This window comes from Eschrichtius robustus, chromosome 1 (genome assembly GCF_028021215.1).
Source record: "Eschrichtius robustus isolate mEscRob2 chromosome 1, mEscRob2.pri, whole genome shotgun sequence".
Taxonomy (NCBI): domain Eukaryota; kingdom Metazoa; phylum Chordata; class Mammalia; order Artiodactyla; family Eschrichtiidae; genus Eschrichtius; species Eschrichtius robustus.
Genome location: NC_090824.1, coordinates 66,748,947 through 66,771,749, shown reverse-complemented (window position 1 = coordinate 66,771,749; position 22,803 = coordinate 66,748,947). Strand labels below are relative to the sequence as shown.

Here is a 22,803-nt window from a genome sequence, read left to right as displayed (position 1 = left end):
TATATGAGCTAGTGATTTTGTTTCCTTTAGATATATACCTAGAGGTGGGATTTCTGGATCATATGGTAGTTCTATTTTTAATTTTTTGAGAAACATCCATACTGTTTTCCATAATGGCTGTACCAATTTATATTCCCACCAACAGTATGCAAGTTTTCCCTTTTCTCCACATCCTTGCCACCATTTATCTCTTATCTCTTTGATAATAGCCATTCTAACAGATGTGAGGTGATAGCTCATTGTAGTTTTGATTTGCATTTCCCTGATGATTAGTGATGTTGAGCACCTACTCATATACCTGTTGGCCTTTAGTATGTCATCTTTGGAAGAGTGTCTATTCAAGTACTTTGCCTATTTTTTAATTGGGTTATTGTTTTTTGTTATTGAATTATATGAATTCCTTACATATTTTGGATATTAACCTCTTATTGGGTATGTGGCTTGCAAATAGTTTTTCCCATTCCATAGGTTGCCTTTTCATTTTGTTGATGGCTTCCTTTGCTAAGCAGAAGTTTTTTAGTTTGATGTAATCCCACTTGTTTATTTTTGCTTTTGTTTCCTTCACTTTTGGTGTCAAATCCAAAAAATCATTGCTAAGACTGATGTCAAGGACCTTGCCCCTTGTTTTCTTGTAGGAGTTTTACAGTTTCGGGTCTACTTTACATTCTTTAATCCAGTTTAAGTTGATTTTGTGTATGGTGTAAGATAGAGGTCCAGTTTCATTCTTTTGCATGTGGCTGTCCAGTTTTCCCAGTACCATTTATTGAAGAGACTATCCTTTCCCCATTGTACATTCTTGGCTCCTTTGTTGAGAAGTAATTGACATACATACCTGGGTTTATTTCTGAGCTCTCTATTTTGTTCTGTTGATCTATGTATCTGTTTTAATGCTGATATCATACTCTTTTGATTACTATAGCTTTGTAATGTAGTTTGAAATCAGGAAGAGTGATGCCTCTACTTTGTTCTTTCTCAAGATTGCTTTGTCTGTTTGGGGTCTTTTCTGGTTCCATATGAGCTTTAGGATTATTTGTTTTATTTCTGTGAAAAATGCCATTGGAATTTTGATAGGGATTGCATTGATCTGTAGATTGCTTTTGGTAGGATAGGCATTTTAACAATATTAATTCTTCCAACTCATAAACACAGAATATCTTTCTGTTTATTTGTGTCTCCTTCAATTTCTTTTATCAAAATTCTGTAGTTTTCAGTGTACAGATCTTTCACCTCCTTGGTTAAATTTAATCCTAAGTATTTTATTGTTTTTGAAAGAAAACATCTTTGAGGAATTGGGAGAGATTTTTTTTTGTGAGAGTCCATATAGAAAAATGGATGAAGTTTTCCTGAAAATAGAAACTGTTGTTTGTGTGTCACATTACTTAACAAATGAAAGAACCCAAACTTCTCAAATGCCTCAGTGATACTGTTCCTCAGGGTGTGCAGAACATCAAGAGTTATGGCAGAAAATTCTTAGTTTCCCCCACCCACTTCAACACTTGCCTACATATCTGCAGTAGTTCTCAATTCCTTATTCCTTTCCCTGTTCAAAGCTCTATTTTTGTGTATTTTCATAATTTCATTTTTTCCTGATTTCTCCAAGATCTTCTAGGGTTGATAACTTCACTGCTATGACATTAAGAAAGGGAAAAAGGTGTGAGAAAGAAAAGCAAGAAGGATCATTGTCTTAAGTTTAATAAGACTACATTCTTTAAATGAGAATTGCTATCCAGAATGCCTCTCTTCCTGAAATCTAATTTGCACATATTTTACTGATTACAGTAATATCTGTGTCATCAAGAAATTGTTACTTTAAAGTATAATCGATACAATTTAAGGTCTCTGGAAATTCTAAGGTATTCTGAAAATGTATTGAATAAAGTAAAAACAGAAGATATTAATACCTTGCTAAAAGGAGATTTGGAGAGTGAAATTTTCAGTGATTCTCTAGAGTGGCCTGTGTCTTAAGTAATTAGTTGGTGGATGTTTTATATGGCTGTTGTAGGCAAGTAAGTCAAAATACTCCTTACTACAGGTTATGGTGATATTCTCTCTCAGGAAGCTGCTTTCTTTCAATTTTGAATTTACTGTACAATTTAAGATTTTAAATATTTCTGGTGAGTGAGTATCCTGTTTTATTGATGGAAATATCTGGTTTGCTTGGAAAGCATACACCTCATGGTGGTACTACATTGTTGTCCTGGTACTAATCAACCTAAAACAGGAGAACAGTTTCCCCCAAGATGAGATAATCCTTGAAATTCTAGATCTGCATCTCTCTACTCATTTAAAGTAATTAGGGTGACATTCTAACCAACTCCTAGAAACTGTGTTACACTAATTCTTATAATTGAGGGTAGGACTAAGAAGAATGTTTTTGAGAAGTCAAAGAAATAGCAATCAGAAAGGTTAAGGGAATGAAAATATGTGCCTTGCTTATTTTCAGGCTAGGCCATAACTCTGTTTCTCACCGTACTCAGAGTAGGGATAATATATAATACTAGAAGGTTGATGAAGAAACAAACTGTCAGTTATTTACATTGGGGAAGGCTTAGCAACTAGATAAGGAGAATGAGAAAGAAGTTACATAGGGAACATTTTATCAAGAGGGAGTCAGTGGGAATGAAGTAGATATGGGGAAAAAAATGTGATCTTTTAGATGGAGAAGGTAGATTAGTAAAGGAATTTAAGGCTAGGTAAGAGTCAGTCAGCCTAAAGGACCTATTTTGTATTAGATAATGTTAATAGATATATTATCTGAGATTTGTACATTCTGTGTTTAAACAGCCAGCTTAGAAATCTTCTGACTATGCATTTTTGAATAATTGATATTCAGAATACAATTTGTCATCTATAAAGATGTTGATGGGACTGATTTGCATTACAACATTCATGATGATTCTGAGTAAGAAAAATACACAGAAGCATAAAGCACTTAATTATGTTTCTTTAAAAATAAATGTCAAGAAAAACATTTAAAAGTAAGATAAAATGTAATAGTACTTAAGGGACAATTATATCTCAGAATTCAAAATATTTTATAACTGTGCATGGGATAATAGAATTATTTTATATATTTTAATGTATATATTATGTTGAATTTTTAAAAATTATTTATTATGAATGGCTTTTAAGCTTTTCTAAATGAACTCAGACTCCTTTCTTTCAACAGTTCCCTATAGGTCCAGGGTATCTCTATCTCTGATATAATTATGAGGTATTTTATCTGCATTGATAATTTTTGGAATCATATTTGTGCTTATCTATTTTCTCACTTTATAGTTTGTTTTTTAGTTGGCAGAATTGTTTCTTTTACTTCTTCTGAGTAGTTCAGTAGAGTCCAATTAACAGGGACATTGTTGGGGCTGGGAAATGTAACCCAGAGCTATCATCTGCATATTAAAAAGAAGGACATTCTATTCTGGAACCTAGTTCCTATTAAATTAAATAAACTATGTTTACACATAAAAATAGTTATTAGATCTAATGGAAGTCAGTAGCGTTTGTAAACTATTAGCCATAAGTATAATATATATATGAATGACTCATTACAAAAAGAGTGATTTGTCATTTTTATCTCACCAGTTAATCAGGTATTTTGTAGATGTGTATTATCAAAATGGAATAACATTCTAAAATTTTTGTGTAGAAATTATTTGTGACAAATCTGATATTCCTTTCCTATGCGAAAATTTAGGTAATATATTTTTAGAAATCTTGTCATTTAGGACAGGGGTCCCCAGCCGCTGGGCAATGGACCAGTAGCAGTCTGTGGCCTGTTAGGAACCGGGCTGCACAGCGGGAGGTGAGTGGCAGGCGAGCGAGCAAAGCTTCATCTGTATTTATAGCCACTCCCCATAACTCACACTACTGCCTGAGCTCCGCCTCCTGTCAGATCACCAGTGGCATTAGATTCTCATAGGAGTGCAAACCCTACTATGAACTGCACATGCGAGGGATCTAGGTTGCACGCTCCTTATGAGAATCTAATGCCTGATAATCTGAGGTGGAGCTGAGGCAGTGATGCTAGTGCTGGGGAGTGGCTGCAAATACAGATTATCATTAGCGGAGAGGTTTGACTGCACAGAGACCATAATAAATCAGTTGCTTGCAGACTCATATCAAAACCCCATCAGTGAGTGGCAAGTGAAAACAAGCTCAGGGCTCCCACTGATTCTGCATTATGGTGAGTTGTATGATTATTTCATTATATATTACAGTGTAATAATAATAGAAATAAAGTGCACAATAAATGTAATGCGCTTGAGTCATCCCGAAACTATCCCCTGTGGCTGGTCCGTGGAAAAATTGTCTTCCATGAAACCAGTCCCGAATGCCAGAAAGGTTGGGGACTGCTGACTTAGGAGGTAATTTTAATTATTTTTGTTGATATTGGTGATATGTTGAGGTTAGGCTCTTTTCTTTCCCTTCTCTCTTAAACCTTCCATATCTCCTTCTTACTTTGTAGAGAGAGGCAAGGGAAACCAACAGGACAACTTGAATTATTAGTACTCATGTAGAAACGGGAGAGTGGAAAATTAGCTTTTAAAAAGTGAAATCATCCCTCAAGATTAATTTGTTAATACTAGTTAACTGACTAATGTTTTTAAGCTCTGTTTCTCCTTTTTTCTGTATCCTGTTTGTATATCTCTTATATTTGTGGTGACCCAGTAATGATATGAGATTGATAATAAATCTGGGTTAAAATAATATTTAATACTACTCTTAAATATTTTTAACCCAGCTTATTCTTTGTTAATATATATGGAGAGATATAATGAGAAAGTGAATTATCTAAGAAAAAAGTAGGAATTTATCTTATCCGGTGTTAATTTTATTTCAGCAAAAATATTATTTATAGAAAAATATCATATAACAGTATTTTATTTCTACTTCCTGAAAATTTTAATTATCTTCAGTCAGGGCAAAGAACAAAAAAAACAGTAATAAGGATTGGATAAATATTGATTTAATTTCATCCATATCATTACCCAGATGATTTTGTTTCCTAAATCTGCTCCTCTCTTAGGGTTTCCCATAACGAAGTTGTTCAGGTCAAAAGTCTAGGACTCATTCTTGATTTCTTTCTTTCCCTTACCCTATATATACAACCTATCAGCAAGTCCTCTAGATTTTACATCCCAAATAGATCTTAAATCTGTCTACTTCTCTTATCTTCTCCACCAACCTAGTACAATCCATTGTCATTTATTTAGAATAGTGCAAGAGCCTCCTAGGTGGTGTCTCTGCTTTCAACTCTTTTTTATATATCACTCTGTTCTTCAAACGATATTCAGAATGATCTTTAAAGACTTTCCTGCTTAAAACCATCCATATGCTAGGCAACCATCTTATTATTTGGAAAACTTGAAAATAATCAAGTATTTATTTCATTTTTCCTGTGCTATTAACCATATAGTTGATGAAGGAATTTTTTTTTACAGAAATATTCCAGCTGATAAAGAAGGAATGATAGAATTATAGTATCATCAGTTTACAACTCTTAATGAAGTATTATAGATCTAAGTCAGTAATTATCCTGGTTGCTTATCTATCTATCTGTCTGTCTATATATATAGAGAGAGAGTGAACACTGTATGTGATCTCCCTCCTGATTAGAGCATATAACATAAACTATTAAGTAGTCTTGCTCAAAATTCTAACCTGAATCTGATTAAACCTCCAGATCTCACGACCAGCTTATAAGAAATGTATGAGTAAGAGAAACATGTTAAGTGACACTGTGGGAGTGCAGTCAGGAAATCCAGAATGTGGACAATCTTATAGGGCTCAGTTTTTTTCAACAAATAAATTGCAAGAGAAAAAAAAAAGTAAAGGAGCAATGATCTGTAGATTAAAAAGGTCAAGAAACTGATTAATTGCAATATCTGGACCTTATTTGTATTCTGATTTGAACCAATAAGCTTTTTAAAAAAATGGTACACAGGGAAATTTGAACACTGGCTAGATAGTTGATGATTGTAGTAAATTATTATTGAAAATAATGTGTAATGATGGTAATATTGATAGTGGTCACATTTACAAGAGTCCTTATCTTTTAGAGATACATACTAAATTGTGTATAGAGGAAATGATATGATGTCTGAGGGATAGATGGGGAATGAGTAAAGGTACAGATTAATTAAGACCAGTGATGAATTAATAATTGTTTTTCTTTTTTATGGCCACGCTGCGCAGCTTGCAGGATCTTAGTGCCCCGATCAGGGATTGAACCTGCGCCCCCTGCAGTGGAAGCACGGAGTCCTAACCACTGGACCGCCAGGGAATTCCCCATGAATTAATAATTATTGAAACTGGATGATAAAGATATCAGAGTCCATTTTGCATTTTTCACATTATGTCTTAACTTCCTATAATTAAATTTAAAACAAAACAAAAAGCCATTGTGCCTAGACTGTAATCCAAACTATTTATCTTAGCAGGTTCTACCTAATTTGTCCCCTACTTACCTCATCTCAACCATGCTCATCCTTGCTCAGAGTACACTTATTTCTTCCTTTTCTGCAGATACCACAAGTTCATTTCCATTTTAGGGCCCTTGAAATTGCTGTTCTCTCTATCTGCAACCCTCTTTCCCTGGATCTTTAGTGTCTGACCCCTCTTGACATTCAGGTCTCATTTAATTTTAATTTTAATTTTTTTCAGGTCTCATTTTAATGTCACCCTAGAAGAGCTGGCTGTGACAATCATCTCATCTTGTTTCATTTTCGTCAGAACACTTACAATGATTTGACATTTTCTTTTATATTTATTTATTTATTGACAGTTTCCACCATTAGAGTGTAAGCTACATGACAGTGGTGGTAATAAGATCTTGACTCTTGTTCACTTTTAAATTCCCAGCACTTCAGACAAATACCTAGCAAATATGGCTGGTACTTAATAAATGTTTTTGAATGAATCAATTAAATGTTTGTGAAGCTGTTAAATTATAAGAGCATTATTAATCTTTCACATTTGGAATATCAACATTATATACTATTGTTGCCTAATGAAAGTATTTAATATTCAGCTGACATTTTCATTATTAATGTTTTCAAAGGCTCACGTGTGGGAGAATTAGCTCAGTAGCAAAGCTTCAGAAAGATTTTTAAAAATTTACAAAATGTCACATTTTCTCTTAGCATTTATTTTAAAATATTTGTATTTTGTGTAATTAATGTCACATCTTGTCTAAAAGCTGTTTTTCATATCTGGATAAGTAGAGGTTAAGTTTTTTGTTTTTAGTTTGTTTATATTATTTATTTACCTTTGGCTGCGTTGGGTCTTCGTTGCTGTGCATGGGCTTTCTCTAGTTGTGGCGAGCAGGGGCTACTCTTTGTTCCGGTGTGCGGGCTTCTCATTGTGGTGGCTTCTCTCGTTGTGGAGCATGGGCTCTAAGCGTGCGGGCTTCAGTAGTTGTGGCTCACGGGCTCTAGAGCACAGGCTCAGTAGTTGTGGCTCACGGGCTTAGTTGCTCCGCGGCATGTGGGATCTTCCCAGCCCAGGGCTCGAACCCGTGTTCCCTGCATTGGCTGGCGGATTCTTAACCACTGTACCGCCAGGGAAGCCCCAGAGGTTAAGTTTTGTGATATGTGTTTATGTGTGATATGAAAATTTGGCAAACATTTCTTGGCTCATGAGACACATAATTATATCTTTTATCAAGAAGGAACTGAGAAATACTTTATAGGTAAATGCATAGAGAAAATGAGACAGTAAAATTAGGAGAACTCTTTTTAAAAAAACAAAGAAGATAATATATTTTGTTATGAACAATCAAACATATATATATGTACATATATATGTAAGTGGTGTCATTTAAAATAATTTAGGGAAGTTGTTCATAATGGTTATTGAATAAAATGATATGTTTCACTGGTGAAATAATTTTCATCCTAATATTTATTATTAGAGATACATATGTGATGCAAAGACTGGTGGATTCCTTCCTCCTTGTGTCCTCGGGATACTTTCCGTCCACAGCACAATTTGGCCTCCAGAGTTGAGCTCATGGCCAGGGTGGCTCCTCTCATCATCCTCCATGTATGGCAAATAGGAGTCTTAGATCATGGCCTTTCCACCAGAAACTTGCCACTATGCGCTTCTCTTGTTCACTGTCTCATATTAAGTGCTACAGATCTGGAAACTTCTTCAGATTTGACTCTGCCAAGACATATTTTATTCTAAGTGGGTTTGTTTGTTTGTTCTTTTGCTTATTTTTCTATTTATTTCTCTATTCAGTCAGGTTTATTGTGGTTTGTCATGCGGAAAGCACTGGCTTTGAGATTGTAGGGAATAAGATAGAGATGAACATAGCTTAATATACTTATTTCAGGGATGTTGCCTTAGCTAGTTTCACTTGTGGAACTTGTCTTTTGGAATTGTCTTTAGAATGGGTTTTTAAGTTAACTATGTGCTCACACATATATAGTCCTATCTTAGTTTTGGGGGGAGTCAGAGAAAACGAGCGTTTCCTCAGTCTACCTGGGAAAGAAGGGGTGAGAAGACACAGAATATCACTAGGCTCTGGGGCCACACAGGGCCTAGTTCTCTACCAAGGAAAGTGCTGATTTTCCTTGTCATGGTCCTGGCCTTGCTCCCAAGCTTGTCCTCCAGTTTTAGAAGTCGTTCAGTTCCCAGAATGCCCCCTTCCTTTAGATCCCTAACATTTTCACTCACGGGAGAAGGCCGCTTACCCTGTTGTAGTGTCAGGGTCTCAGGGGAGTTGTCATCCTGCAGGATGGCGAGCGGAGATCTCCCTAGTACCTTGCCATTTGGTTTCTGTCTATTGTGCTTAGAACCTGAAGATCAGGGAGTCTCTGGGTCTCTCAAGGGCTTGCCTGAGCCCCGGCTGGCCCTAACAGTTTCTGTGAGCTGTCCTGTTTCCTCCTTGGAAAACACCTGCTTGGAGGGGAAGCTCAAGATGGTGTCTGGCTCCAAGATGTTGCCTGGTCCTCAAAGGATTACTGTTGCCCATGGGCAATTCCAATTCAGATGAAGGTGCCTCTGGAGGCAGAGCAGGCTCTGGGGGAGGATTCAGTTTGGGGGTTTCAGTCTCAAATAGTTCACTGAGCTGTTTTACCAGTGGGTTTGGGGGGGTCTCTGCTGCTGGAGTTCATAGGTATCCATGAAGTGCCAGGGTAGGAGAGCAGGCAGCTGAGTCCTGGGACTGATTAAGACCCTCCCACTACTTCTCTGTAGGTCAGTTGGGGTGTCGGGTCTGCACTTGAACAGGAGTGCGCAGGATACCTGCACTAAGTGAACGGGGATCTGCCTATAGAGCCAAATGCATGCTGTGCAGTGGAGGCCGTGTGGAGTGAGAGGGATGCTCTTGGCTGAACCCATCTCAACTAGAAGGAATAGGGGGGGTTAGGGCCCAGCCCAGGCTAGGAAGATGCTGGGCCCCAATTCCACTTTTGGGTGCACAGCAACTCCTCCAGTTTGTTCACTAATGATAATTTGTTTAGCTGTTCTCCCTTTAAAGGACATTGAAGTTTGAGCCACTTTTTCTTTATTTAAAAAAATTATTGCATTGAGCTTCTTTGCAAATGAGATAGCACTGTTTTTGGATATATAATCTCTGTGTTTGTTTAAGATTCACAAAAATCCAAAGATTCACAAATTAATTTTATATTTTCTTAGGTGCCTTTATATTGTACTAAGTTTTTTGAGAACCTCTTTCTTCCTTCCTTTTTTCTTATCCCCTTTCTTTCTCTCTCTTCTTTTATCTCTCTCTTTCTTTCTTTCTTTGAATGTTTAAGTTCTACTCTCTTAGCAGATTTCAACTATGCAATACAGTGTTATCAACTATGATCATATGTTTTACTATAGATCCTCAGACCTTATTCATCTTACAGCTAAAAGTTTGTACCCATTTAACAACCTCTCCTATTTCCCCCACATCCCAGCCCCTGGCAACCACTTTTCTACTCTGTTCCTATGAATCTGACTTTAAAAAAAAAGCCACATATGAGTGATACCATGCAGTATTTATTTGTCTTTCTCCACATAGCTTATTTCACTTAGCTTAATGTCCTTAAGGTCCATCCATGTTGTCATAAATGGTAGGATTTTCTTCTTTCTCATGGCCAAATAATATTCCGGGGTGTGTGTGTGTGTGTGTGTATATATATCACATCTTCTTTATCCATTCTTCCATTGACAGACACTTAGGTTGTTTCAGAATCTTGGCTATTATGAATAATGCTGCAATAAACATGGGAGTGCAGATATTCTCTTGAATATCCTGTTTTCATTTTCTTTGGAAATATGCCCAGAAGTGGGATTACTGGATCATATGGTAGTTCTATTTTTAATTTCTTGAGGAACATCCATACTGTGTTCCATAGTGGGCTCACCAGTTTACACTCCCACTAACAGTGCAGAAAGTTCTCTTTCTGCACACCCTCACCAACACTTGTTATCTCATTGTATTTTTAATGATAGCCATTCTAGCAGGTGTGAAGGCGGTATCTCATTGTGGTTTTGATTTGCATTTCTCTGATGACTAGACTAGTGAGTGATATTGAGCACCTTTTCATGTACCTGTTGGCCATTTATGTGTCTTCTTTGGAAAAATGTCTCTTTGGCTCCTCTGCTCCTTTTAAAATCAAATTGTTTGATTTTTTTGCTGTTGAGTTGTATGAATTCATTATATATTTTGAATAGTAACCCCTTATCAGATATGTGATTAGCAAATATTTTCTCCCATTCAGTAGGTTGCATTTTCACTTTGTTAATTGCTCCCTTTGCTGTGCGGTAGCTTTTTAGTTTGATGCGGTCCCGCTTGTTTATTTTTGCTTTTGTTTGCTTTGCTTTTGGTGTTAAATCCAGAAAGTCATTGCCAAGACCAATGTCAAGGAGCTTACCCCCGTTTTCTTCTAAGAGTTCTACTTTCAGGTCTCTTTCAAGTTTTTAATCCAGTTTGAGTTGATTTTTGTGTATGGTTTAAGATAGGGGTCCAGGTTCATTCTTTTGTATGTGGCTGTCCAGTTTTCCCAACACCTTTTATTGAAGAGACTATCCTTTCCCTGTTGTATATTCTTGGGGAAATAGTTTCTTAAAATTTTTTAAACAGAAACATATCAGAAAATTTATTTAGTCATGCTATAATTACCCAAAATGAAATTGAATTGTTGCCACAGTTAGTTTTTGGAGAAAAGGACAGAAGTCCTATGTTTTCAAAATACAGAGTTGAGGGTATCTTGTAAAAATCTTTTCTAACTATATTGGAGCATAACATGTTATGCATAGGCCTTTAGGTAAAGATAATACTGCTGAATCATCTGTATCTCAGGATGTTTCTCACTTAACTAAACTCTTAATGGTTTTTAAAGATGTGACAGGACCTATGAAATTGAGTATATATGTTAAAAAAAATTTAGAATGAGTAAGTAGTTCTTGAAAGAGCTAGACGCCTTACTTGTAGCTTCATGGGTGGTTGGTTTTTCCTTCAGTTTGATGGCCATCATTAGGCAAGTCTACTTCTCCTGTGGTGGCGATGCTTATAGCACCTCCTAGTTTGAAACCCAGGGCCAACAAACATCCAGTAGCTATCAGTATTGATTTTAGGTGCTTCATGTTTCTGTGAATGGCTACGTCAGATGACAAATTTCAGTGATTTCAGTTGTTTTAAAAAGCAGAGAACAAAATTGGGAGTGTTGATGAAAATTTCATGTGCAGAACTTTGTTGCCAAAATTATTTGGCAGTTTAAATGCATCCAGATCCAATTTTTGAGAGATGTGTTGATCCTGCGTATAGGAACTTCCCTGGCCCACACTGCTAATGGGGGAGGAGTAGCCCTCCGTGAAGGTGAGAATACCAGTCAGACTTTTGTTTTTACAACACAACATTTTTGCATTTGAGCATCAAATTTCAAAGCACATGACTTTTTGATTCATAGATATTTGCTGCTGAATTTATGTTATAATGTTTGGCCAAATATCTAGCACAAGCCTAAGATGACTGTGGATTGAAAGAGCCTAGCTGAGGAATGCTAACCAGTCATTCTCAGGTTTTCTTCATAGATCACTTGTGTAGGTCATCTTTGCAGAACCATGAAAATGTTATGTTCTGAGCTTTCATCAAGAGTCTGTGTAAGAAATGTCTATGTCTCTTCTTCTTTTGGAGGATGTTGGAAGAGGAATGGGACAGTGGGGATGGGGTAACTGTTATGGAAAGGCGGTACATTATATGGAAAGAATGTGGGCTGTGGTGGCAGAAGGTTAGTAGCTTTGGTGGTGGGAGGATGTGGAAGGTCTCTTTTGATTGTCTATGTTTTTCAACAAAATTAGGCATTTATTGGGTATATACGTACCTGGGTACTATACTTGGCCTGAAGATATAAAAGTGAATAAGACTACTATTTAAATAGGAGGACAGCAGTTTGGCTGTATTGTTAGTACACATTTCTTCCAGTTTTTTGGTTTGTGCTCAAGTTTTAGTCTTAGTTTGCTCACTGTTGGTCTTTCTTCCCCCCTATTTTTATTTTTTCATTGATTGGGGGAATTGAGAGAGAGGGGAGAGATACCAACGGACTGATTCAGGCCATGAAATCAACTTACATTTTATGTTAGGTATCCGCATATATTTCTTTACTCTGACTTATTGTCCTATATGTTAATATTTCAGAATTATTGAGACTATACCTGATTCAAGGAGTTAATTTCTTACATCCAGATAGTCTTGCTTTCTGATGCCAAAGTAGTTTGGTCAGAACTTCAACCTTTAGCTTTATTTGTTCATTCATAACTAGTTTTGCTGTTTTAAATACAAGAATCAAACCTCATACTATATGCCTATTTTGATGCAATTTTGCAAAAGTATGTACTCATATTAAATAAAATTATTTCTTCAACTGGAAGAGAAAAAAAAAGAATTCTCATGTTAAATGTGACTTGAAATTTATAATCTGATTAACAAGAGTCTAGTTGATAACAAAGATTTTTAAATGGACAACCATGATATTTAAATTAAAAATGACTTATCTGGACATCAGTACGAAACTAAGAGAAAATATGTTCCAAAATAACATATATGTATCATTATTATCTTATCTGAGAAACCATAGCTTACTAACGAGAGTTAGTTTCTGTATAGAACACAGGTTTGTATTGAGCCTCACCACGATACAGTTAGTTTTCTTGTACTTCATGGCATTGCTTACTTCCTACTCTGGCCTGCGTTCTGTTATTATGCACGTGCCACTGGAGGCAGGGATATGTCAGGGAGAATTAGGGCACAAGTTCTATTTATTTACAGGTTTTGGGGGTAATTTTTGTTTGAGAAGGGTATGATGATACTTAAGCAATATTAGTTTTCCAGTTTTATAGACAACAAGCTGAGGTCTAGAAAGATAACTTTCATCAAGATTACAGGTGATATACTAATTGGTTTGTTTATTGTCCTCCTATCCCCGTTTCATGGGGACGGGAGCTTCAGGTATCTTGTTCATTGCTGTATTCCCAGTGTCTAGAACAGTGCGTGGCACGTGTAAATGTTGGTATTAATTTCTAAGTTAGGGTTAAACTCTATAATGATGATTCTGTGTATCCACTTATTTATATTCTGGTTTTAGGCATGCATATTAATGTGTGATCTGAAATATTAAGGTAAATATGAAGATACCTGTTGAGGAGAGAACAACTTCTAGATATAGTACAACATTCACTTGCTCGTCAGGGTACAAGATTATTGTGAACAAGCCTGCATATAATGACCAGTGTGCATAAATGAGAACGGAGAAACAGCTGCTCATTTAACGGTCTTTTAATGAGATGCATAAACTTCAGTCTGTTTTCCTGTTTCTTTGCAATTTAGTGATTTCAGGTTTCTTGGATGTCTTTTGGGTACGTCTGAAGTAATTATGTAGTTTAGGAAGTCGGAAAGTGCTGAAGTTGATGAGATGGGAATTAGATTGTTTTACGTGTGTTTTTTTCCCCCTCTGTCCTCAAACCTACTTCCAATCTATATCTGTATCACCTTCATCTCTATTCTTTCTCCATCCTTAATCCTTCTCAAAATCCTTTGTTAAACGTAGTTATAGCTAAAAGCTGCTGCATTTTTTAGTTTTCGCTAGGAAAAGTCACATGTGACAGTACATTTATTGTTTTTTTCTTCACCTTTGTAGGTGGCAGGTCTACTTAACAGGAGCAAGATACAGGTCACTAAAATGTAGAAATTTAATTAATATATTCAAACAACAGATGTGCCTTCTTTTCTGCTCACTTCCTAGCCCTTATTTTTAGTCATTTACATCTTTTAAATTGTACTTTGACCCAGTGTTTTCATGCTTAATTTTACTGGAGAGAAATTTCCCTTTAATTTGCAAAAAGCCACTTAACTCAGTTTATGACATCTAAACATATGGAAAATATATTTTTAAATTACTTGTTCAGGTCATTTTGGAATGTGGTGACCTCAGAAATAGACAAATATTTTCCTAGCACCTGGTTAGAAGAGTAGACATGATAGGCTTACTGAGAGAAATTTTAATTTTGACTTGCATGATATGACAAGCTTCTCTTTAAAGTAACTTTTTTCAATACAATACTACTATTTAATTGTTTAATGCTTTTTAGAAAATCCGTGATTTCATTTCCTCTTCAGAAAGAAACCTCTATAAATCAGACAAAGTTATTTTTGTTATCCATATTTTGCAGAGTAAGTTTTAGGCAAATCATTTGATTTCAGAGTTTCCATTCCTTTATCTGTAAAATAAGGACATTGGACAAGATAATCTCTAGAGCTCCTCCTAGCTCTAAAATTCTCTGTTTATAACCATCGTAAGATGAGGAAACAGAGGCATAAAAAAGTTAAGCAGCTTGGGTAAGTTCAAACAATGAATTAATAATAAAACCTTGATATGTGACTTTCTGACTGACCTATTTATTGACACTTTCACACAACCATTATGCCTGAAACTGAAACTGCTGATTTCTTTCTTTCCTTACAGAAAACATATCAGTGAAAAAAAATTATGCTACAAATATAATCCTTTTTATTTTTCTAAAAGCTCAAATATATTTCTGTAGTCTCAAGTTAAATCCTTGTGATTTAGTAGGTGCTTATTCATATTTTTAAAAGGAGGAGGTCTTACAAATAGCGGTTCCCATAGCAACAAAAGACAAATCAGAAAACAAAGCATATCTTAAGTTATGAAGTATGAGTAATAAAGTAAGTCAAAAGTAAACCAAGTTCACGTATAGCAAAAGAAAAAAATAGAAAAGATTCTTGTGACAATTTTCTTCCATCCTTTTATTTTATATTATTATTATTATTATTATTGTGCAAATTATTCTACAATTTGTATCTGAATGTGTGATAAGCATTGGAATGATTCGAGCTTCCTTTTGTTGGTTGAGTATATCTCAGTCATGAGTGTTTTGTATTAGCTGGAAAATTGGATTAGATCTCTCGACCTTTAAGGGTTTGTGATTGAATCCCCTCCCCACTCCTCAACTCAGTGGTGGTTCCCTCAACAACTTTTCAGGAATGCATCTGTTTTGTAAATTATGACATTTTATATAGATATAACACATTAATTCCTAGATGAGCCAGAATGAGGTATTTTAGGATGGCAGTCAGAGTAGATTGTAGTTCAAAACAAATTTAGATTTGAGTTCTTTGTAAATTTAAGCTAATTTTCCATAAGAAATATGATTGTTCCATGAAATAAATTTTTTAAATATACCAATTTGCTTTTAGCTTTCTTGTTTTTATATAAAGTGCTCCCTTTAAAAAAAAATAGCTTGTTTTGTCATTTTGGCGCTTTTGATAAGAACACTTTCTATTTACTTTTTTCTGTAAGCAGATCTCTCACAGATGTTTTTCAAGTTACATAAACAGGTCATGGTCACATTTTCTTTTTTTAAGTAGTTGGAAGGAACCTTAGTGATCATCTAATCTAAAACACTTTAACAGATGAGAAAATTGAGGGCCAGAGAGGTTAATTGGCTGACCCATGGTAATCTAGCTAATTAGTGATAAAAATGATTGGAATTTAGGTATGCCAATTTTCCACGCTAGAATTCTTCTGTTTGATGAGTAGATATCTGGACTGTTACCTGTACCCAGCTAGATTCATAGTCTTGATTTTTACCAAACGCCTCCTTTCCAGTGCTGTTTTTTTTTTTTTTTTTTAATCATAGTGATTAATGTCTGAATCAGAATTTGAAATCTGAAAGCTGCATTATAATAGCTCATACTTAAAATGTAACTGAATATGGAGCTACAGTTTCTCACAGTTGGTTTTCTATTTGATGTGAGTTAGATCTTTAAATTTTTAGAATAAAAATAGACGGTAGGTAGAATGATGGTTATTGACTTAAAACAAAACTAGAATTTAGTGGTGGATTATTGAAAGATAAAATATTCTTTAACAGCACAAAGTTAACATTCCCCTGGTTACAAGACCGTGCTTTAATATATAAAAGACTCTTAAAGGATAATGTAAGGAAAGAATACTGTGACATACCATAAAAAAATGCTCAGAAATAGAAGAAACATCATTATAATTAACCAGGAAAATGGGGGGGGGGGGAAAGGAAACAAATGATTCTTCTATTTCTTACTCATATTATCTAAGTAAATAATTTTCTGTGGGTCTATAGTGTCTACTTTATATATCTATTTTATCATACTCTGAAAAAGTGGTGTAGTAAAGCTCATTTGTTCTTTTTTTTAAAAATATTTATTTATTTATTTGGCTGCGCTGGGTCTTAGTTGCGGCACGTGGGATCTTCTTTGAGGCATGTGGGATCTATCAGTTGTGTAATGTGGGATCTAGTTCCCTGACCAGGGATCGAACCTGGGCCCCCTGTATTTGGAGCATGGAATCTTAACCACTGGACCACCAGGGAAGTCCCATAAAGCTCATTTGTTCTTGGGGTTGTGGTAGCAGAAGTCTTCAGGGGCTTGGAGAATAGTGACGCTGCACCCAATTCTCTGGGAGACTTGGGAGCATGACTTGAGTCACACAGACCAGGATTTATATCCCAACTCCATCACTCAGCATCAGCCTGACCTTGGGCAATTTTCTTAACTTCCCTAATCCTGAATATTCTTATCTCTGTAAAATAAGAGATTATAATGCCCATTTTACAATGTTACGTAAATGTATCTACCCTATAATAGGCTCTCATTAACTATTCATTTCCATTTGCACTCCTTTACCTGTTTTCTGTAGACCCTTCTCCTCACCTCTTCCCTATTCACTAGCCAGTTCGACCTGATGGCCCCTAAGACTCAAATGTAGGACTCCAGATCACAGGTAACTAGAGCTAAAGAAATAAGCTCGACTGGGACAGATCATCTCTAGCATGCAGTACTACATTGGGTAGACTGCTCTCCTGGAACATAGTGTCCCTCAAGTTCAGTAACATTTTTAAGAACCATCAAAACCATTGGACAATGACTGGGGCTCCATGCAGCTTCTATGGCAGCTACCATCCTGCTCCTTCAGGACCTTGAATCCTCCCAAGTACAATATTTTTTCTAAGAATTTTTTTAAAAAGAATATGATGGTTTTATAGTTTTCCTAATTAAAGGGAGTACCACACATCTAAATATATTTTATAAACTGTCCCAGATTAAGTTAATAAAGTGATTCGTTACTCCTACTTAAAAAAAAAAATTCTGAAGCTTCAGCCTTTAGGTATACAGGGAGAGTTTTTATTTTTTAATTTCTTTTAGTAATTTTTAAAAATAGAAATATCATGATTCTCAGGCAAGTTTGTAATATTTTAGGCCTTTTTTGGTAGCAGTCCTATCCTTCACTGACATCTCCTTCCTAGGTGATGAACATCTGTGGCCTAAAGCAAGACTCTGGAGAATTTAGAGAGATGTTCTCATAATTAACTGAAATATTGTTACTTTTGTGATAACATCATTATTTTTATATTGTGAAGTTTTACTGTTTCAGTTGTACTTTGGATTTACATGGGACGTCTGTGGGCTAGCCTGGGAATTGGATAATCTTTTAAACATTATTTTAGAAACTAGGTACCAAAGATTGACCCATATATCAACTTTTGGGTAAGAAGTCCTCTGTGAATTGATGCTATCTCCAGGTTGTCAGGGTCAGTCTTGCTCTGTATCTCTGCTAGAACAATTAAGGAAATGTGAGATGATGATAAAGGGAAAGATAAAGAGTACGTACGGTTTCTTTCTTTCTCAAAACATTACTGCTATCACATGGGTTGGTAGTGCCTTTGGAGGGATTTAGTCAAGAAGTTTTCCACCCCCACCCCCTTTTCCTATGGAAAGGAAGAAATTTTTTTTTTTTAATAAATCTATTTATTTGTTTTTATTTATTTTTGGCTGTGTTGGTCTTCGTTACTGCACGCGGGCTTTCTCTAGTTGCGGTGAGCGGGGGCTACTCTTTGTTGCTGTGCGCAAGATCTAGGCGCGTGGGCTTCAGTATTTGTGGCTTGCGGGCTCTAGAGCACAAGCTCAGTAGTTGTGGCGCACGGGCTTAGTTGCTCCACGGCACGTGGGATCTTCCCAGAACAGGGCTCGAGCCCTGCATTGGCAGGCGGATTCTTAACCACTGCACCACCAGAGAAGTCCCAGAAAGGAATAAAGTTGAAAATGGATTAGAGAACTTTCATCGGAAAAAAACTGAAAATATTAGAGAAGAACTTTTAGGTCATTGTTGTAACTTAAATAATGTGTTTTCATCTTATAACTGGGTCAGCTGTTATCAAAATAGTCTCAAGGATAAGTTCATTATATTTTGTTGTGTCATTTATTTCCACAAGCCAGTAGGCCATCAACTCAAGTAGAAATTTTTTTGTTATTCAGATTTTTATTGTGGTATTTATATTTAAATAATTTCACCTTTATAGCAATTTTCTTCTTGCAACCAAAATAAAATATTCCATGATTTTATGAATAAGTCACTGGGCAGAGCAAAAAATATGGTTCAGACTTAATCCTATTTTGTGTTCTATTTTAGATTTATATTTTATATAAAAGGTACCTCACATGGCAAAAAATTTAATTTTATTAGTATAATAAAATTGTAAGGAGCAATCCAAAAATGGGCAGAAGACCTAAATAGGCATTTCTCCAAAAAGATATACAGATTGCCAACAAACGCATGAAAGAATGCTCAACACCACTAATCATTAGAGAAATGCAAATCAAAACTACAATGAGGTATCACCTCATACCAGTCACAATGGCCACCATCAAAAAATCTACAAACAATAAATGCTGGAGAGGGTGTGGAGAAAAGGGAACCCTCTTACATTGCACTGTTGGTGGGAATATGAATTGATACAGCCACTATGGAGAAAACTATGGAGGTTCCTTAAAAAACTAAAATAGAACTACCCTACAACCCAGCAGTCCCACTACTGGGCATATACCCTGAGAAGACCATAATTCAAAACGAGTCATGTACCACCATGTTCACTGCAGCTCTATTTAGCTCTATTTACAAGACCCAGGACATAGAAGCAACCTAAGTGTCCATCGACAGATGAATGGATAAAGAAGATGTGGCACATGTATACAATGGAATACTACTCAGCCATAAAAGGAAACGAAATTGAGTTATTTGTAGTGAGGTGGATGGACCTAGAGTCTGTCATACAGAGTGAAGTAAGTCAGAAAGAGAAAGACAAATACTGTATGCTAACACATATATATGGAATCTAAAAAATAAAAAAAAAAAGATTATGAAGAACCTAGGGACAGGACAGGAATAAAGACACAGACGTAGAGAATGGACTTGAGGATGTGGGGAGGGGGAATGGTAAGCTGGGATGAAGTGAGAGAGTGGCATGGACTTATATATACTACCAAGTGTAAAACCGATAGCTAGTGGGAAGCAGCCGCATAGCACAGGGAGATCAGCTCGGTGCTTTGTGACCACCTAGAGGGGTGGGATAGGGAGGGTGGGAGGGAGACACAAGAGGGAGGAGATATGGGGATATATGTATACGTATAGCTGATTTACTTTGTTATAAAGCAGAAACTAACACACCATTGTAAAGCAATTATACGCCAATAAAGAAGTTTAAAAAAAAAAGAAGAAGAAAATTGTAAGGAGCAACTTGACTCAGAATCAGTCAGTGGTTATTGATTGAACACTGAACACTGGTTCATTAGAGAGGGGATTGGCTATGGAAGGGGAGTCTGGAGATGTATAAAGAATGAGTTCTTCTGTCAGGAAGCTTACACTGAAGTTGGGGAGATAATTTTGTATAAAAATAATTACCCTAGAATTCTTAGAGCTTGAAGACCCATTCAAACCTTGGAAATTAGTTGAATCAAAAATCCTAGGAGCTTGGTAATTTGCCTGACAAATTTGTCCACGGGCCTGAGAAAAGGTTAGCTGCATGTCCTATGCCAGTAGTGGCATGGTTTCATGTCTGGGATTCTGAGCAAAGCACAGGTACACTGTTCTATTTGCTATTAGGGTTGAAACATGCCTAACAGTGGTTGGAGAACCAGGAAATCAGGGACAGGTAGCAGGACTTAGGTACAGGATAGAAGTAGCAACAGATACAGACCAGGCCAGACAGACAGAGTGAGACATCAGGACACTACCTTGAGATCTACTAATTATGAGTCAAGTAGGCATAAGAGTCAAAACCAACTATTCAGTGACTAATTAAGAGCAGACAGGAAGGAAAGAGGCAATGTCTGGCTCAGCCCAACTTCCTTGAAGAATTTGCCCTCTCACTGATGGAATATTCTAAGCATTGTATGAATGGGCTGCCGGGACACAGCCCACTTTTAAATTACTCAGTCTAGATTTTGTCCCATTTCTCCTGCTTCGTGATTCCTCGTTTCATTCTTAAGTTACCTTTTTCTTGCCCTCAGGAGTCTTGGCCACCACTTTGGCTCCAGCAGGTTATAGCTCTGCCTCTCTTTCTTGGCAGTGCTTTTCCTCCCTGATTCCACAGGGGCCCAGGGCCCACCCCTGCTGATATTGTTTTCACCTGGCTCACATTGGCCTTGCTAGCAGACCTGGGATAGCTGGGACACTCTGCCTTTGCTGTGGAAAAGCATATGTTGACCCTGTGGTACTTAAACGTGGCCTGTGTGGTGCTGATGATGGAGTCCGCTACCCTGGAGGCTGACTGTGGTACACTGCTCCCACCAGCTGAGAAGCCAAAAATGGAATGCATCTGTGGGCCCTTTCTTTTCAACACTTACAACTCAGCCACTTTGCACTTGTGCTCCTGGCATCCTCTGGAGCAAGGCCTGATAGCTGCTGCTTTGGTCAGCTTCTTAATAGAAGTATCCATGGAAGAAAGTGGTCCACCTTCTTTACCCATTCATAGCACCACACTCTTCATAACTGATGTCCTGATGTCTTCATAACCTTATCTGTCCAAATATAAGACACACTTTTATCTCCCAGGCATTCCTCAGAAAAGAGGGAATTGCCTTTATTTGAGTTTTTGAGTTACCCTCAAAAGTTATCAGGCATTATTCTGAATATAAAATACAAAGTATTGTTTGGAGAAGACATATTGGCCTAAAATTACCCTAGTCAGTGCTAGTTTGGAATATTTTCCCTGTGTAAGGTTGACGAGAGAGAAATAAAAATAATTTAACAGAGATTTAGTAATTATTTTTTTAAATAAATTTATTTATTTATTTGTGGCTGCGTTGGGTCTTTGTTGCTGTGTGTGGGCTTTTTCTAGTTGCGGCGAGTGGGGGCTACTCTTTGTTGCGGTGCACAGGCTTCTCTTGTTACGGAGCATGGGCTCTAGGTGATGGGCTTCAGTAGTTGTGGCATGTGGGCTCAGTAGTTGTGGCTCGCGGGCTCTAGAGCACAGGCTCAGTAGTTGTGGCACAGGGGCTTAGCGGCTCCATGGCATGCGGGATCTTCCCGGACCGGGGCTCGAACCCGTTTCCCTTGCATTGGCAGGCAGATTCTTAACCACTGTGCCACCAAGGAAGTCCCAGTAATTATTTCTGATAGCATAAACTTCAGGTGTTGGTTGTCTTAATAAACAAAGAAAAGAGCAGTAAAAAAAAGCAATACCATAAGTTGTGCTGTTATAGCAATACAAATTCATATTTATAGGACACATGAAAAAACAGCTGTTCTAATGTTATCTCAATGTCTTTGGACAAAAGCTCAGTGACTACATTATATCAATATTTGATTCCAGAAGTCCTGTATCTCAAACACTTTAGAGGGGAATAAAGGTTATGTACTACTGTGTAAAAGAGGCATCTTGCACAAAGCCTCTGTTGGCAGACTCAGGTCTGAATGCTGCCCCTAATCTGTACCTCATCCCAGCCTTCACAATTGCCCTGACCACTGGATTTTATTTTATTTTTTTACTCTCCCATTATGCTGTTTATATCCCCCTTTAGATGTAATGCACATATTCGATTTCCTGGCTGCACTGCTGAATTCTCTGCTGCAGCACTGCCTCTTTATCCACAGGGCATCTCTGAACTACCTTGGTAACTCCACTTCCAGACTGATTCAGTCTGTTCTGCTGGAATCCTTTGAGTCTGGAGCCTGAGAGGGAGCCAAGAAGGTTTTACTAGAGGTGGGGTTACCTTGAGGCTAATGAAGCTTAAGTTCAGGGTTCCACACTGTCATGGGCTCCTAAGAGATGCTGGGAGTTGTAGAGTGTTCTCGGTGGAGAGAGGAAGCCGGTTGCAGTCAGGAAGCATTTGTATGTAAGCATTTCTGTTGTTCAAGAGACCTCAGAGAAAGGAACTTGAATCTCTAAGGCTCCAGCATTTTATGATTATTTCTTGTACATTCTAAATAAATATTTACTTTTGTACCAAATTTTGCATTCCTAACTGCATTCTAATTC

General features: G+C 36.8%; 1 protein-coding gene and 1 pseudogene across 1 annotated transcript in view; one reads left to right on the top strand and one right to left on the bottom strand.

Moving 5' to 3' along the window:
- NUBPL (NUBP iron-sulfur cluster assembly factor, mitochondrial) overlaps positions 1–22,803 on the top strand; it is a 243,628-nt gene that overhangs the window by 154,222 nt on the left and 66,603 nt on the right. The window lies entirely within an intron of this gene.
- On the bottom strand, positions 8,552–9,345 carry LOC137763885 (cell division cycle-associated protein 3 pseudogene; annotated as a pseudogene).